This window comes from Balearica regulorum, chromosome 2, assembly GCF_011004875.1.
Source record: "Balearica regulorum gibbericeps isolate bBalReg1 chromosome 2, bBalReg1.pri, whole genome shotgun sequence".
NCBI lineage: Eukaryota > Metazoa > Chordata > Aves > Gruiformes > Gruidae > Balearica > Balearica regulorum.
In genome coordinates this window covers 166,180,849-166,196,550 of record NC_046185.1, presented here as the reverse complement: position 1 = coordinate 166,196,550, position 15,702 = coordinate 166,180,849, and the positions used below count along the sequence as shown (strand labels likewise).

The following is a 15,702-nucleotide window of genomic DNA, read 5'->3' as shown; positions in this document are numbered from 1 at the left end:
CATATCCATACACAACTTTCACCAGCCTTCTTTCTTTCTTTCTTTCTTTCTTTCTTTCTTTCTTTCTTTCTTTCTTTCTTTCTTTCTTTCTTTCTTTCTTTCTTTCTTTCTTTCTTTCTTTCTTTCTTTCTTTCTTTCTTTCTTTCTTTCTTTCTTTCTTTCTTTCTTTCTTTCTTTCTTTCTTTCTTTCTTTCTTTCTTTTTCTTTCTTTCTTTCTTTCTTTTTCTTTCTTTCTTTCTTTCTTTCTTTCTTTCTTTCTTTCTTTCTTTCTTTCTTTCTTTTTCTTTCTTTTTTTTTTTTTTTTTTTCTTTTAAAGTAATTTGGACAAGGTATTTCTTTGTAACTTTGCATAGAAATTTATTTTTTTTCTATGTCTTTAAAAAAGGGTGAAAAAACCCCAGTGGTCAAAGCCAAAGAAAGAAGGAAAAAAATTACCCTGTTCTCAATGGGTGTTTATTAGCTCAGGTTCTCTCCGCCATTTGTTTTTATGGCAAGGTGAAAAACGATGCATTTCAGAAGCTTTGCGCCTTTTCTCCTGGCCCCCCTTCAGCCCACTCCCCCCCTCCACTTAGACTCCTTTCCCTAATGGCTCTCCGAAATAATAACCTGTGGGCATTTGCTGTAATAAAGTACAAAGACCTTGTTCCAAATGAGTCCAACTGCAAGAGAGAAGCCAAAACCAACTCAAAATGAGATTTTTCTCACTCTGTGAATTTGCTATACTTGGAACTGGCAAATAATAAATTGAACAGTATATGGAAAAACACGCAGCCCTGAGGATATAGGAGAATGTCTGGCATTGGGTGGGGCCATAGGACTTTTACGCTCTGGGTTACAACAGTGTGGCTCCCAACTCCAATCTTGTCTCCTTTTGGGTTGCATTTTGGAAGCTTGACTCCCCCTGAGAAGTGCTTACCCACCTCAGAGGGGTGGAAAGGCTTTGGAGAGGAGGTATAGAGACTAAGCAAGAGAAGGAGATATATGTGTCCTGGATTCAGGACACTCTAGGCTCCCTTTATAAGCCATGGTCAAAGACAGGGTGTTACAGAGAGCAGGGCCTGAACTGGAGTGTTCCCTGAGGAGACCAAGTAGCTCTGGGCCTTACTTCTGCATTAGTCCAACTGGGACACTGAATTGCTTTTTGGCCAGCAATGACCATTTCAAGAGCAGCAGGACGTGGGAACTCTGGGGCTCCCTTGTGTAGTTTCTACACATCAGAGCAGGTGTCTCAACCTGGTGTGGGGTTCACCTGCCCTGTGTTGGCTGTCTACAAAGTTAAATGTCTACAGCCAATGAAGAGAAACCAGGCAATGCCAGAGGGTGATTCATCTCATCTTAAAACAGGTTTCAGAGGCATATAGTATGATTCATCCCCTGGGAGAGTAAACAATTCTGTACGTGCTTCAGGGAAGGACTGTGCTCTTAAAGAGGCTGGCCACCTCATCTGGAGATGGCTGAAGCTAGGTGAGGTGGATTGCACCAGTGACATCCCATCTGTCAGTGCCATCAGCAATACGCCCAGGGATGTAACAGGGATTGCTCTGTGCTGGGTGTCAAAGCAGGAGCCCACCAGCCCACATAACAAGGGAGGGGCTTTGGCAGTAGGTAGGTGGGGAAAGAGTTTGTCCTCAAGCAGATCTTTCTTTAGGGTGGAAGAAGTCCCTATAACACAGAGCAGACTAATTCCCATTTGCTTTTTCAAATCCTGTTGAGATAGGATCTATCTGGTGAGAGAGACTCTGTAAGCTGAAGGAAGGCAAACGTGGTTGAATATTTCATCCAAATTGCTTATGTGGAGGGATGTCTGCAGGTAAATATTCCCAGCAAGCACTCAGGTTTCATCTCAGAAGGAGAAAGCTGGTTCTTCCCCCAGAAGGGCTTGGGAACGAACTAACACCAGGGCAAAGTGGACAATTAGGGGACCAAATCCTGGGAGTAAGCTGGGGACCTAAGCTATTTGGCAATTTATCCCTATCTTTAGATTCTGTAGTGGGATGGGATGAACTGCTTTGTGGATTTTCCTCTCTCTGGAAGTCGTGAAGGAGCCTAGGTGACTCACCTGGCCAGGTGAGGTGGGACAGAAGGTCTGCACTGGGAGCTGAATGCAGGTCCAAGACCCTCAACCAACGCCATCCACATGAGCACACTGCCATATGCAGAGTTCAACATAAGCCTTGGAGTCCTCAGCTGTGGGAGGATTTGCAAGACCATGACATTAATTTAGACTGGAAATCTTGTTCATGTGAAAGATTTGGGCAGGATAACCACCCAGTCCATCTGAAATCGCTGTAAGTCAGCATGTCCTTGGACTTAACTCTGATGCTTTGGGATACTCCAACCCCGAGGACACCAGCTGATGAGAGATCACAGTGCTACAAAACAACACAAAGGCTGAAGAGGCTCACTTGCTTTATTCATACCTTCACCGGTGGGGTTTTGTTTTGTTTTGTTTGGTTTGGGTTTTTTTGTTTGTTTTTTTTTTTTTTCTGGCTGCATTGCTTCTTTTTCCTGCTGTGAGGCAAAGTGTAGGTGTGCATGGCCCATGATGGGCAGACCTTCAGTTCTCCCCCCGAAGTGTGCGTGCTTTGGGAAGTGGCATCCAGTCTCCATTCAGGAGGACTTCTCCTTTTTATGATGTGATAATCGGGTGTAGTTGGGTCAGCAAGTGCAGAGCTGATGCCCAGGATAAGGACTTCATGGCAGCACCATATTAAAAGCATCCTTGTATGAAGCATTAAAAAAAAATGAAAAAAAAGAAAGAGGGAGAAAATAAAGGCAATTACCTGGCTTTTGGTGTTTATATACTGAGAGCATCACTCCTGCCAGTGCAAACTTAAGGGACCAAGATAAACTTGGTATAGAGATGTGGTGTAAAGCAACTGAAAAGGCCAAGTTGCACCAATATTTCATGGTTTTAAGGACCTATGGAAAAAAAGGCAGATCTCTGCCCATGTCCTCTCTTCTCATTTTTCTGGAGATGATCTGCTTTTTCCTCTCTCCTTCTCTTTGTCTTGTACCGCTCCAGACACTGGACTGGCAGGCAATTTTGGATGGCTGTACTCCTCATCCACCGTTTGTCCCTGTGGTTGTCTCAGGGATGAGCAAGTAGGGTTCTTACAGACTGTTTCTGTCACTCATTGCCCTCTGGCAAAAAATGAGATTCCCAGACCTGCGATCACGCCTGATATACCTCAGCTGGGATCTGCAAACTCTTGCCACAATTAGTAAGCAATTTTTCACACCCTCAGCACATTATTAATGAAGTCATGGTCAAGAAAAGTAAAGAAAGGCATTTTATCAGCAAGATGACAGCACATTTTTCACAACAGCGAGGTGTACAGCACCAAGTACAGCCAGATCAGAATCCATCATGTTGCAGCAATGATCGCCTTGAGCTGTAGGTGACTTACAAAAGACAAGAACAAGGGGAGAGACTCCGAATAGTCACAGCTCCTTGTTTAGTCTTGCCCCCATTTTTATGGCTGAACTACATAAAGGAATTTAGGCAATGAGACATTGAACTGCTCAGCGAGAATTGCATCAGATCTGGTGCAAAAGGTGTAACATGGTGTTCAGAACAACCTGGCATCAGTCAGCAGGACTGGTCAATGTTTATCTAAAGAAAAATGCTCCCACTGTAAAGTATATTTTCTTCAAAATAGCAATGTTTTTGGAAGAGAGCAATTTTGGTGTTTCTTCCAACACTATTTTCTATGGGGAAAATGGAAAGGAATATGTTTTTGAACAGTTCTTGACTTCAAACTGTCAACTAATGACATTTTCAGCTAAAATCTTACTTAGGTGGGAAAAGATTTCTTTGATTAGATATCATGAAGCAAGTTTTGTTTAAAACAAACTAGAAACATTAATTTTTTTCTCTTTCAAATATTTCCACTTGTTTTTAACCAGTTTGCTGTACAGGAGCTAAAGCTTTTCTCAGAATGTTTTTTCCACAATTTTCAGTAGATGTGTTGTATTTTCTTTCTCAGATTAGGGAAAAAAAAAATGGTCAAAGTGTTGCAATTTCCAAACAGCTCCTACCACTCGGCATCTAGCCTGTTGTTATTTGAGGATCTAATCCAGAGGTACTCTGCCCAGGCACTTCCTAGAGATTACGAGTGCCTAAATCAGGGCTCTGCATCCCACTCTGGGCCCAGATATCCAAACCTTTGGCATCATAACTCACTGACGCACGAAGGATGTGCTCATCTGAATCGAGCCAGAGCAGTTCGACAGCCGGACAGGCAATGAACAGAGCAACTGAGCATTCTTAAATCTGCTTCAGTGCAAAGTTACCTGACTGAGATCAAGCTGTCAGGCATCATAGTTTGCAACAATAACCTTCACTGGGAGGTTATTCACAGCTAGATGAAATAGCTTTTAAAACTAGTGCAGCTAGATTTGCAAGAGGTTCTCTGACTATCCCCTAAATCCATATGTAGTTCTGGACTGAAATCCCATGGTTGATGAAAAATCATCCTTAGTTTCTTGGGAGCAACTCATTATCATTGCTCTTGAAATCAGAGATTTTTTGTCATAGGTAACAGGCTTTTATTGCTCAACAAAAGTAAATATTCCCACTGGACACAGAACATTGTCAAATACACTGTTTGCAGACAGTGAAAACACCCAATCTGACAAAAAGGATACATTTCAAAAAAGCTCCTGAGCCAAAACCATCCCAGCTATATAACTCCATCACTTCGAAGCTCTGTACCCCACAAAATTGCCCTATAAAAAATGTCAAGCAATTTGCAGAAGCAACTTGGGAGGTTTAGGCCCCGTTTGATTGTAAACACCTGCTAATATTTTTAGTAGTTTTCCTTCCATTAATATTCCTTTTCCTTCTTTTCTCCCTTTCTGTCTTTTTAAATTTTTTTATTCTTTTCTGGCAGCCTCAAAATGGTGATAGAAAAAATAAACACTAAGAAAGTAAGAGAACCTTGGGTAGACTGCGGAAGATGTTAAAAGCTGCAAAGTAGTCATTTGCTGCGTGTAAGAATTTTATTGGTCCTATATAACTCTGATATACTTCTTAAGTCTCACCCACTGGAACCCCAGCTATTAACAAGCGCTTTCCTGCATGGATAACTAACTACTAAGAACTTCCTAAAGCCAAAGTAATTTTGAAAAAAGAGTCTGATACGATGTTCTCAGGAGACAATCCCATGAACACCACTGAACTGGATCCACTTCAAAAAGGTCCTGAGATACCTATCATATTGTTCCTTAGGATCGTAGACCAGAATGGTTTTCTTCATGTGTCCCAAACCCATCCAGTGTAGTCATTTTGTACAAACCTTTCCATAAACTGATCCCATTCCAGCTCAGAAATCTTGAGTTTAAGCTATCTGCCCTTTTCACCATTCCTGTTTATCATGCAGGTCTTTCTAGGTCCCAGAGACCACGGATATTTTAGCAAAGATCTATGCTCTTGCTCTGCAATCTCCTACGGTCTATTTGGTGTTGCATGATTTCAGGTGGGCTGAGCTTCAGACCAGTCTTCCCTTCCCTGTTTGCACCACCTCACTGGGGTAGGTCTTATTTCCAGTCTGTTAGAGACTTCATTCTGCTGGTGTCCTCAGACTTTTGCTCTTCTGGCTCTCCTATATGAGACTTCTCTAGGTCATCAAGCCCTGCATGAGATTATTTAACTTTTGGGGTGTTGTGACACTTCAGCATTGCCAGGGCAAGCCCCCTTCCTCCTAGTTATACATTTTTGTCCGTCTGTGGATGCCCTAGGTTCAGTTCATTTCTGGCTGCTTACTGCTTTGTGGGCACTGAGAGAAGCTGTCTGCTCAAGCTCCTGTTTGGCACTGCCTTTTCAAACTCTGCTGCAGAGCATTGACACTTTTTGTCTGGTACATTGTCCTTCTCTAAATCAGCCTTCAAATTTCCAGACCTTAACTACTTCTTGATACTTCTATGAGAAAATGATGGCTGAATTAAATGTAACCAAGCATTGAGCATTACCTGGTCTGTTCAACCTTCTACCAAGTGAGTGTGAGGATCTCATGAAACTGTAGGTTCCACGCAGCTGAAAGCTGTGCTCTTTACATAGGTTGCTGTCTTGTTAGCTTCTGTCAATTGGCCATTCATTAGTGGTTCATTCCAAGCATACCACTGTTCACAGGTATCAAGAATATGCTCATTTCATGATTGCCAGATCTTGTATCTGCCAAACTAAAAGAATTGCTCTCCAAAGTACGCAGCAAGTTGTTCCTTCTCAACAATGCTTCTTTGCTTTCTTTAAGAGTTGCTTGGTTCTCCTGACGGTCATGCTGTCTTGGTGGAAGACTGGGCAACGCCACCGTGGTTCATATACTGGCTGCTAGGTAAAATCAGGAGAAGATCATCTGCAGTAGTTTTTGCCCTAGCTACATGCATACTAAAGGCCAACCACAAAGTTCTTTGCAGGCTTCCACACAAGCTTCTGTCCACTTTCTCTCATAATTTTAATCTCCTTTTAGCATGATTGTCTCCCAGGTTTCTCATTGTGACTCTGTAACGAACTCAGGGTGCCTCTGTAATTAACTCTTGGTGAGTCTCCTCCCCATTTTGCCCAGGTTAAAGCTAGCACAGTACTTTCCATCCCTCATTTGGCCCAGCATGATCTGAAATCACAATAAGATATGATGATGTGTATGTAATTCCTTGGTTAGCTGAAGTAAATTGCTACTCTGACCTGATTTGGCAAGTCCGAAGTCCCTCAGGCTGTGCACCAACGTTTTAAAACAGAAATTCAAAGTTTAGCACCAAATCCAATATGCCACTGAAGTTTAGCACTGATCAAAGCCAGGATAGTGATCCAGCCTCATATCTCCCTACCTACTAAGATTTCTAAGGAAAAGATGACAAATTTGGATCCCCCCCCCCCCCCCCCCCCATTACACTGATACTAGACATCAGCCATGATTTCATACTGGACAAAGAATTCCATTTCATCCACCTCTGGTCTTTTGAAACTTACCACTTTATTCTACGTAGCTTTAAATCACATTGTTTTCTGTTCTTGGACTTGAGCTGTCATTCCACTTAACTGTGAACAGGAAAGAATAAAGAAGGTCACCATGGGATTTTTGGCAGAGCACAGGAAGGAAAAAAAAAAGTGATTTTTTTTAAGAGTCCTTTGCATGAGTCAGAATTTCATCTTAAAGAACATAATTGCTCCATTGCTCAATTGTGGCTTGGGGTCTTATTAGCAGAGGAAAAAAAATGTGCTTCTTCACTAGTCAGCGCTCCTCCAGACTGCAGCAGCCGTGCCAACTTCTCGGGGATACATCTGCAGTGGGGAACGTTAATTCCATGGTGCCTGTTTGTTATTAACACCCTGCTCTGATTGTGTACCGTGCTGGATGCAGTAAAGCTGCATTTATGTCTCTGTGGCTGGGGCAGAGGTGGAAGGCAGGAGAGGGAAATGAGGGACAGACATGCTTGAGAAAATTCACTGGAGCAAAAGGAACCAGGCCACTGCTTAAACACGGCAGTTCCCAGTACTTGATACATACCAAAGCTGCTGATTCGAACAAAACCCCCTGAATGATTACATTTATTCCTGCTACCTTCTCCCATCTGGCCCTGGAAGAGCAAAACGTGAAAGCAAGCGGTCAAATGCTGCATCCCTTCATTGCTGTCCTATGGGTTAAAATGTTTGCTAAGCAAACCATACACTATGAGACGTACCACCGTTTTGCTCTGGTTTTGGTCACTGCAGTGATGCCTTACCGTGGCCTCAAACAATGCCTGTGCACATTACTATGTGTCGGTAATATATTTCCCGTAGGCCCTGAGCTGAGAACCAGTGTGCTGGGAGCAGTGCTACATGCTCTTGGATTGGTTTTCTTAGAGTACTTTATTTGCCCTCTTTCTGACCCCTCCTTTCCCCAGATTACAGTTTTGTCTGGTATCATGACATCAGCTTGGGTCAAAACCAGCAGATCTTTTTGTTCTGAAGTGAAAAAATAATAAAGAAAAAAAAAAAAAAAAGGAGCAAGTCATAAAAAAAAATAATTATTTGAGCATTTCCAAAATTAAATATTTTGACTGAGGGGCTAGAAACAGGAAGAAACTTACAGTGTTTGCAAAAACAACCCCCAAACTACCTTATCTATACCTTAAATCATCAGGACACTCGGCAAAGTGGCAACAGCACGGCTGCAGCGCGGTGTGCTGATGTCAGCTTGTACATCTTTTGAGGCACAGCAGAGGGTCTGCTGGAGGTAGAGGTTCACGGGGCAGAGGATCTACCCCAGGATGTGCTTGAACTCCGCAGCTCTTGAATGAGTTGAACTTTCTCTGTCCCAGTAGATATTTAAACGTAACACAAAGTGTAATAGTTTTTATAAGGGAGAACCCACGCTCAGTAGATAAGATGTGTTCCTTGGTAGCAAAATAACAGGAATTTAGATCAGGCAAAGGAGTTCTCCACAGCCAAAGCAAATATTTAAAACAGCCAGCTATGAGAGGCTTCATGCTGGCAATGTCTCTTTTGCCTGGTTAGAGTTGGACATCCAGGGCTCAAATCAGCTGCTCACGCATCAGGATTCGGGGCCATTTCAGGAGCCATGGGGCTGTAGCTGCTGTTCCAGGAGGTCACCACAGTGTCCCATATGTCCCATCCCTCATCTGCCTGCCCTGTGTCATCCTCTTGGATACCCCAGGGTATCACAAGAGCCCTAGACATTTGGCATGAGTAACCACACTGAGCCTTAATACAGTGAGTGGAGTCCAAGGTGTGGTCCATTTGTCTAAATACAGATGTTCAGGGCCACCTGAAGCACCAAGGCATATCTGAGATATCCACACAAGCTGTATGGCAGAGCCATGCTGTTGTCTAGATGCAGTGGAAGAACTAGTGGAATATCCCAGGGAAGCTCAAGTAGGCACCTGTCTTCAAAGAGCTGAGCTGATCTATACCATGTTGGCTGAGCAGCTCTTCTGTGGTCCTTAGATCTCTTCAAAATCTTCTGCAACTTTAGCTCTATGGCTGTACTACCAATTATACGAAGGAAATCCTTTAGGCCACAGCAAAGATATTGGTCCATGAAAACATCCTTTTTTTTTAATTTTAGTTTTCTGAAAACTAGAACAAAATCGCCAGAATTAAAATAATCTCCTCAGCCAGCACACCACAGAGGTGATATAATTGACTTGTAGAGGTATTCCTTGCCCCACAGAAAAAGCAATCTATGTAAAGAAGGCAGAACCAGTAAGCCCATTTTATAAATGGCGAGGAAAAAAGGAGGGGTTCTTTGTGTGTGTGTGTATCTGCATGATCTGGAATGAGGTGGTATTAATAGTAAGTGATATGAGTAATCCAATATCCAGCGAAAAAAAATCCGTGTCAGGGCAAAATTTCCTAATCACTATATTCCCATTCCAGGATTTTAATCACAAGGCCATCTTTCCTTTTATTCTTGTCTAATTCTGACAGATTTATACCAGTCTATATTTAGTAACTGGAGTAAATCACACTTGTACAAGAGTGAGAATGTTTTTTGGTAATTCTTGTGACTATAAGTTCCCTCCTAGGGGAAAATATTTTGTTCTGAAGTGAAGCAGCTAATATGGTTTTATTTATGCCATCTTTGTTAGTACGACCCTCATTATTCTGTAGCACGCTATGTTAATGTGAGTGATCGATTTTAGACCTTCTACATGGCAGCTCTCCTTTCCCCTCCCCCTGTATAAACAGCCCCATTTCCAGACATGCAAGGATGCCAAGTTCACTCCCTTCTGTAGACAGCTGGACTTGCCAATTTTGCTGTCATTGCACTTTCTGGTCCCAAAGGTCGTGATTTTCGAACAGGGGTGGGAGATCAGATTTGGATGATGGAGGAGCCAATCCACCTCGTCACTCTGGCTTGGAATCAACCAGATGGAACATTTCTGGAAGTGTAGAAGTGCCCGGGTCATATCCCTGCCAATTCTTACCCATCGGAGAGACCTTCTGAAATCCAGTCTATAGTAAGAGGGATGGTCAACCTTGCGCAGAGAGTTAAGATTGGGTTGAAGCACCACTTCAGGCAGCACAGTTCACCTCTTGGTCTACTTCTGCCTTAGAGTCGTATTTCATCAGATTCCCTGATGTGATAGAGAAGATTAGGAAGCATGTCTCTATGTTCCCCTGAAATGGGAGATGGAGGCCAAGTGGGTATCTGAGGGCATCATCTCCAATGGTTCCACACACCAACGCTTTCCCAGCTGAATTGTACCATGGATGTCTACCTTGTCTGGGCTGGGAGCTGAGACACACAGTGCTCACTGATACCTTCATGGAGGCATCTGCATTTACATATTCTATTCTGTGAGCTGGACCTCAGCCCTCCTAACACCATCTCATGGTGGAGGCTGAGTCTTCTTCTGTGCCCTTTCTCCTTAGAGGGTTTCTTTAGGGGTGTCATCATTTTAAAAGTAGTACAGGAGACACTGGGATTTGCAGGGTGTTTCTTTCCAGAAGCACCTATAAAACCTTTTGCAGAAACCTCTTCACACCAGGGTAGAACAAACCTGCTATTTAATGCAGCACAGGGACAGAGCTGCTCTCAGACAAGGAATGGCACTGGCTGATATTTTGAGTAGGCAAAGGCAGTATGGATGAGGCAGGCTGCTGCTGGGGACTGACCCTTGGACCTTCAAGCCTAACTGTATAAGCCATGACTACTAGCACTTTTGCAACCTGTTGTAGAACATGTCCATCTCTTTCTAGGGATGTCCACTCACTCCTTTGCATCCTTGTCCTTTGGCTCAGCAGTGTGGCCTGGGGCTGACTTCCAACTCATTTTTTTTTTCCATGGCTTCGTATTTGTTAGCTGGATCAGGGACTAATCTGTTCTTGATGCTCAAAATTCCTGTGTGACATCTCCTACCCAAGAAGCCTACAGACCTGGGATTTTCAGCTTCAGCATTGAATATGAACATGTGTGTTTAGGCTATCAATCAGGGCTGGTGTCTTTAGAAGACATGGAAAACCTCACTTTGCTGACATGAATAACAGAGGTCCATCAGGAAACTAACGCCTACCATCCTGCACTTCAAGTGCAGGCTGGAGAGCAGAGCTCTGTGAACTCCGCTGCTCCTGGGAGGAAATGGAGAGGAAGAAAAGAGGAGTGAGGAGTGTTTGATTCTTTTCCTTATCTCTCGGTTCTCTCACTTTCTCTTATCTCCAGGCCCTGTTTGTTTTTCCCAGGTGCATGCAGGTAGCTCCTCCAGTTTGTCATTTTCCCCACTGGGCTCTCCAGACGTGAATGGAAAATGTAAGCACTCTGATGAACTCGCAGGCAAAAAGGAAGCAACGAGGGGAGCTTATCTCAATTTTGCAAAAGCTTTTCCAACAGTCCTCATTACACTTGTGTGATGTGATTAAATGGGGACCTCATCCGGCTCTCAGGGACGCTTTTTCTTTGGTTTTAGAGGTCCAGAAAGAGATCTCAGCTCCCCAACTAAGTCAATACCCAGGGCCATGACCGGGACAGTGGCAAGGCAAGGGCAAGTTTTGACTTTTTGCTCAAGTTCAAAATGTTGGTGGTGACAAACCCCCATGATCATAGGAAGCAGTTCAGCTATTGTCAGAGCTGTCTGAAGGGGCAAATCAGCACTGAGAAAGTCCCTGCAATTAGAAAAAATATTCTAGGCAATCCAGCGCAAGTCCATTGCATGGGTGCTCTTAACTTTCTTTAATATTTTTGCTTAATTTGGTCACTTCTACCAATTTCCACAAAGTTTCAACCATAATGGTCACCATTTGATTTATTTGACCCTGATTTTGTCAGCAACCTTTTTGATCCAGATAAAACTTCTAGTTGATGAACTCCAAAACCCCAGAAGAAATGACAGAGAAATTTGAAGATGAATTGTTTTTCCTTCCTCCCTGCTATTCTTCCTTCCCAGTGTTTTCACTATTATGATACTTACATCACTGTTTTCATTATGAAATCCTTCCTTTTTTTTCTTTACTTAAAATCTCACCAGTCCTTGCAGGAGATTAGTCTGAGCTGTGCTGGCTAACCTGGGCACTCACTCACCTTATAAAAAGCAGGGTGTTCACACCGATGGAGCCAAAGGATCTTTTCTGCTTCCTGAGACGTGACCGAGGCCAAGCCCTGGGGATCTGAGATGCTGTCCCTGGGAGGATGAGATATACAGACTGGAACTGACAGCCCTGAGCGAATGCAGTAGGGTGTCTTGTGGGGCAGAGTGGGGAGGGCACTCCGCTAGCACACCTTGCACATTTTGTTGTGCCACATATTTTGTGGCAATACAACAGGACCGAGAGCAGCTACAGAGAGAAGTACTACCTCCAGCAAAAGGGAAAGGAGTTGTAGAAAGCCTAACACCCCTGGAAGAGAAATCTTCATCATTGCCTCTCCCCTGGGCTGCAAAGGCTGGTGATGAAAAGCCAGGAGTGTCTCTAAGCCAGAGCTACCTTCCTTTTGCACACAGGCAGGTTGAGGTGAAGTGCCATGTCCTCACTCTGGCAATTATTTGCTCTGTCCTCCTCACACCAGTTTAATCTTTCCACTCCACAAGTGCTTCCCCCTTGAGCTCTAATATCCCTCCTTCCGTCGGGACAGGGAGCTGACACCGGGCCAGCACCGCCTGCAAGGGGCAGCGGGTGTGCAGCATGGAAAGGTGATGCCAGGGGTGGTTCAGCTGTCCTTTGGGGGGACAGACACCTCTGAGGTACAGGTCCTCTGCTCTGTGCTCACCTGTCATGGTTTTACCCCAGCCGGCAGCTGAGCACCACGCAGCCGCTTGTTCACTCCCCCCGCATCGGGATGGGGAACAGAATTGGAAAAGTTAAAGCGAGAAAACTCGTGGGTTGGGATAAAGACAGTTTAATAGGTAAAGAAAAAGCCGTGCGCACAAGTAAAGCAAAGCAAGGAATTCATTCCCCACTTCCCATGGGCAGGCAGGTGTTCAGCCATCCCCAGGAAAGCAGGGCTCTGTCACGCGTAACGGTGACTTGGGAAGACAAACGCCATCACTCTGAATGCCGCCACCCCCCCCCCGCCCCCCCCTCTTCCCCCAAGCTCCTTATAAACTGACCATGACGTCATATGGTATGGAATATCCCTTTGGTCAGTTTGGGTCACCTCCCTCTGTGTCTCCTCCCAACTTCTTGTGCACCCCCAGCCATCCCGCTGGCAGGGCAGTGTGAGAAGCAGAAAAGGCCTTGGCCTCGTGTAAGCACTGCTCAACAATAAGTCCATAGAACAAAAACATCTCTATATTATCAATGCTGTCTCCAGCACAAATCCAAAACATATCCCCACACTAGCTACTATGAAGAAAATCAACCCTCTCAGCTGAAACCAGGACGTCACCTTTCCCTTGTACAGAGCCAGGAAAAGTGCAAAGGGCTTTTTAATGGTTTGTTTTAGGGCTCCTTGAAGTGATGCCAGGTGGGAAAGGGGTCTCAAAGCTCAACTGTTCCTATTTCTCTGCGTTTCTGCCTGGCTGGGTTTTCTATGGCCATAGTCTCTTGAGGCTGTTCTCGGGGGAAGGTTCTCAATCACTCAACAAACCATTGCCACACTGCATGACACCAGCCTGGCAGAAAGGTGCTACAGGACGCCCTGTTTCAAGAGCGATGTTTGCCTCCTTTTCTGCACAACCTACCAAGAAACACCTCCGAATGCAATGCACTTTGTTGGTAAAATTAGCAGAGAAAGACAGGCAGCTTGAATTGAGGAGGGTAAGCAGCAGAGTTTGGGCAGCATTAACGCTGCAGGCTGAAGTCTGCTGAAGACCTGGGCAGTAGGAAGTGTGAGACAAGGCAGCCTTGATAGAGACAAACCCTATAATGGGGTCAGTCAAGGCTAGTCTGAGGTGGTGAAGGGCAGGAGGCTCTGTTAGAAGGACAGGAGGACTGGGCAGGTGAAGAACCAGAAAAAGGAAGGAGGGTGTCTGTAATAGGGAGACACTGCAGCTTACTTCCAGGCACCTTTGTGATAGGAAAGTTCAGAAAAAAAAACCATCTCAGTTTCTTTTGAATTTGTCTGGAAAAGGAGACTCTCTTTACTTTTACTGTAAAAGCATGGACTACTGACTGCAATATTAGCAAATTAAGGGGGCAAGGGATCATCTGGCTCTGAGTCCTATGACACCTCATCCTTTCCATCTGCATGCCCAAACAGGAGAGCCACATCCATACGGCCTGTTAGGAACAGCTCCTGGCTCAGGGTGACATGTCCTGGCTCAGGGTAACATGGCTTTGGGAGAGTGCTGGCTGCCTTGGGCAGAAGAGGGACTGTGGCACGTTTTGTGGGGGACCTGAAGCACAAAGGCAAAATATCCTGCCCCAGGTTGGAGAGCAAAGGACTGAACAGAGGGGTGTTGAGCTGCAGGTCTTGAGTTTGAGACTGAGTGGGATCCTCCTTCCTCTCCACTAACAAAACAGTAGCAAGGTTGCCTTAAACCCTCCTAAGATCTTTAATAACAAGTTTGAGATTCTTTTAGCTATTTTCTGATTTTGTATCTTTTAGAGTTCGTGCTTTCAAGTGTTTCTCCATGACCATTAGGACTAGGCCACCTCTCCTTTCTTCAACAGGAGCTGGGATCGCCATATCATTGTATGATTTCACTCAGTAGATCCAACCCTACAGCAATGAGAGCTTCCAAGGCTCAGCCCATCCTGGAGGCAGTGCATTAAACTGAGAGAGACACAGAGTGCTATACCTGATCACTTTTTGAGGACAGAGACCAAGTTTCAGGTGCTGTCTAGATTCTGACCCTCTTTGGGACCCAGGAAGGTCCACATTCAAATACAGAACAGGAGGAAAAATCAGCCAATTCCCAGCTTCTCCAGTGCCAAGGAGTTTGGCACTAAGCAGCTTTTTGCTGCATGGTGTCTGGCAGTGCTGGGTCTTATTTTCAACAAGCCCTGTTAAAGGATTACAAGAGCCTAGTTAAAATAATGCCCTTCGAGCTTATTCATTATTGGAAAGAAAACAAGAATAAACAGAAAGGGTTCTATCATCCACAGTGTTATTGCTTGTAGTGCTTTGAAAGAAGAAAAAAGAGCAAAACTGGCAAGTATTAGAGAAATATATAAACACACACACACACACTTGTCTCCAAATATAAAGTAAGTTTTGTTTTATTTCTGGTTTATAGCTCTCAAAAAAAAAATCAACAGCTCCCCCCCACTTAATCTAATTACTCCTGATATTTTGCCATTGCATTAAAAGTTTTACCTCTAAGAAATAATCAATTAAAAAAGAAAAGAAAAGGAAGAAATTCCAAAAGGGAGTTGCTATATTTACCCTTTTAATAGTCTTTATTAAACCTGCATTGTAAAGCCAAGGAGTTTCACATCAGCCGGAAAAACAACAACAAAAAGTTAAATCATAAATACTGTTTGCCACAAGTGGTCACGTTTTCCAAATAAAACAGCTTTGCATGGAAGGCTGGATGGCTCACTGGAGAGCTAATAGAGTAGGGAGCCTTTCCCCTTAAGGCTGCCAAGATGAACCTCATCCAGACTGGGACAACAGCAAACACGGAAGGTCCCAATTCTGCTGTTCACAGACCTTAGACCCTGCTGAAGTCTCCTGTGCTTTTCAGAAGGTAAGACGCACCCTATCCCTTCTGCAGATGGAGAAATCAAGGATGTCGAGTCAATGGGAACTGAGCGGGGTTCTCCGGGAAGCCACTCCAAGACAGCAGATCGGAAGACTCTGGACACCCTGACTGATTCAA

General features: G+C 44.2%; 1 long non-coding RNA gene across 1 annotated transcript; it reads right to left on the bottom strand.

Moving 5' to 3' along the window:
• Window positions 1-4,466: 4,466 nt before the first annotated feature.
• On the bottom strand, window positions 4,467-8,266 carry LOC142600806 (uncharacterized). The gene is made up of 3 exons (XR_012834366.1): window positions 8,114-8,266; window positions 6,971-7,039; window positions 4,467-6,328 (listed from the first exon to the last, which is right to left on the bottom strand). It is a non-coding gene; the product is annotated as an uncharacterized LOC142600806 (long non-coding RNA).
• Between the last annotated feature and the right edge of the window lie 7,436 nt (window positions 8,267-15,702).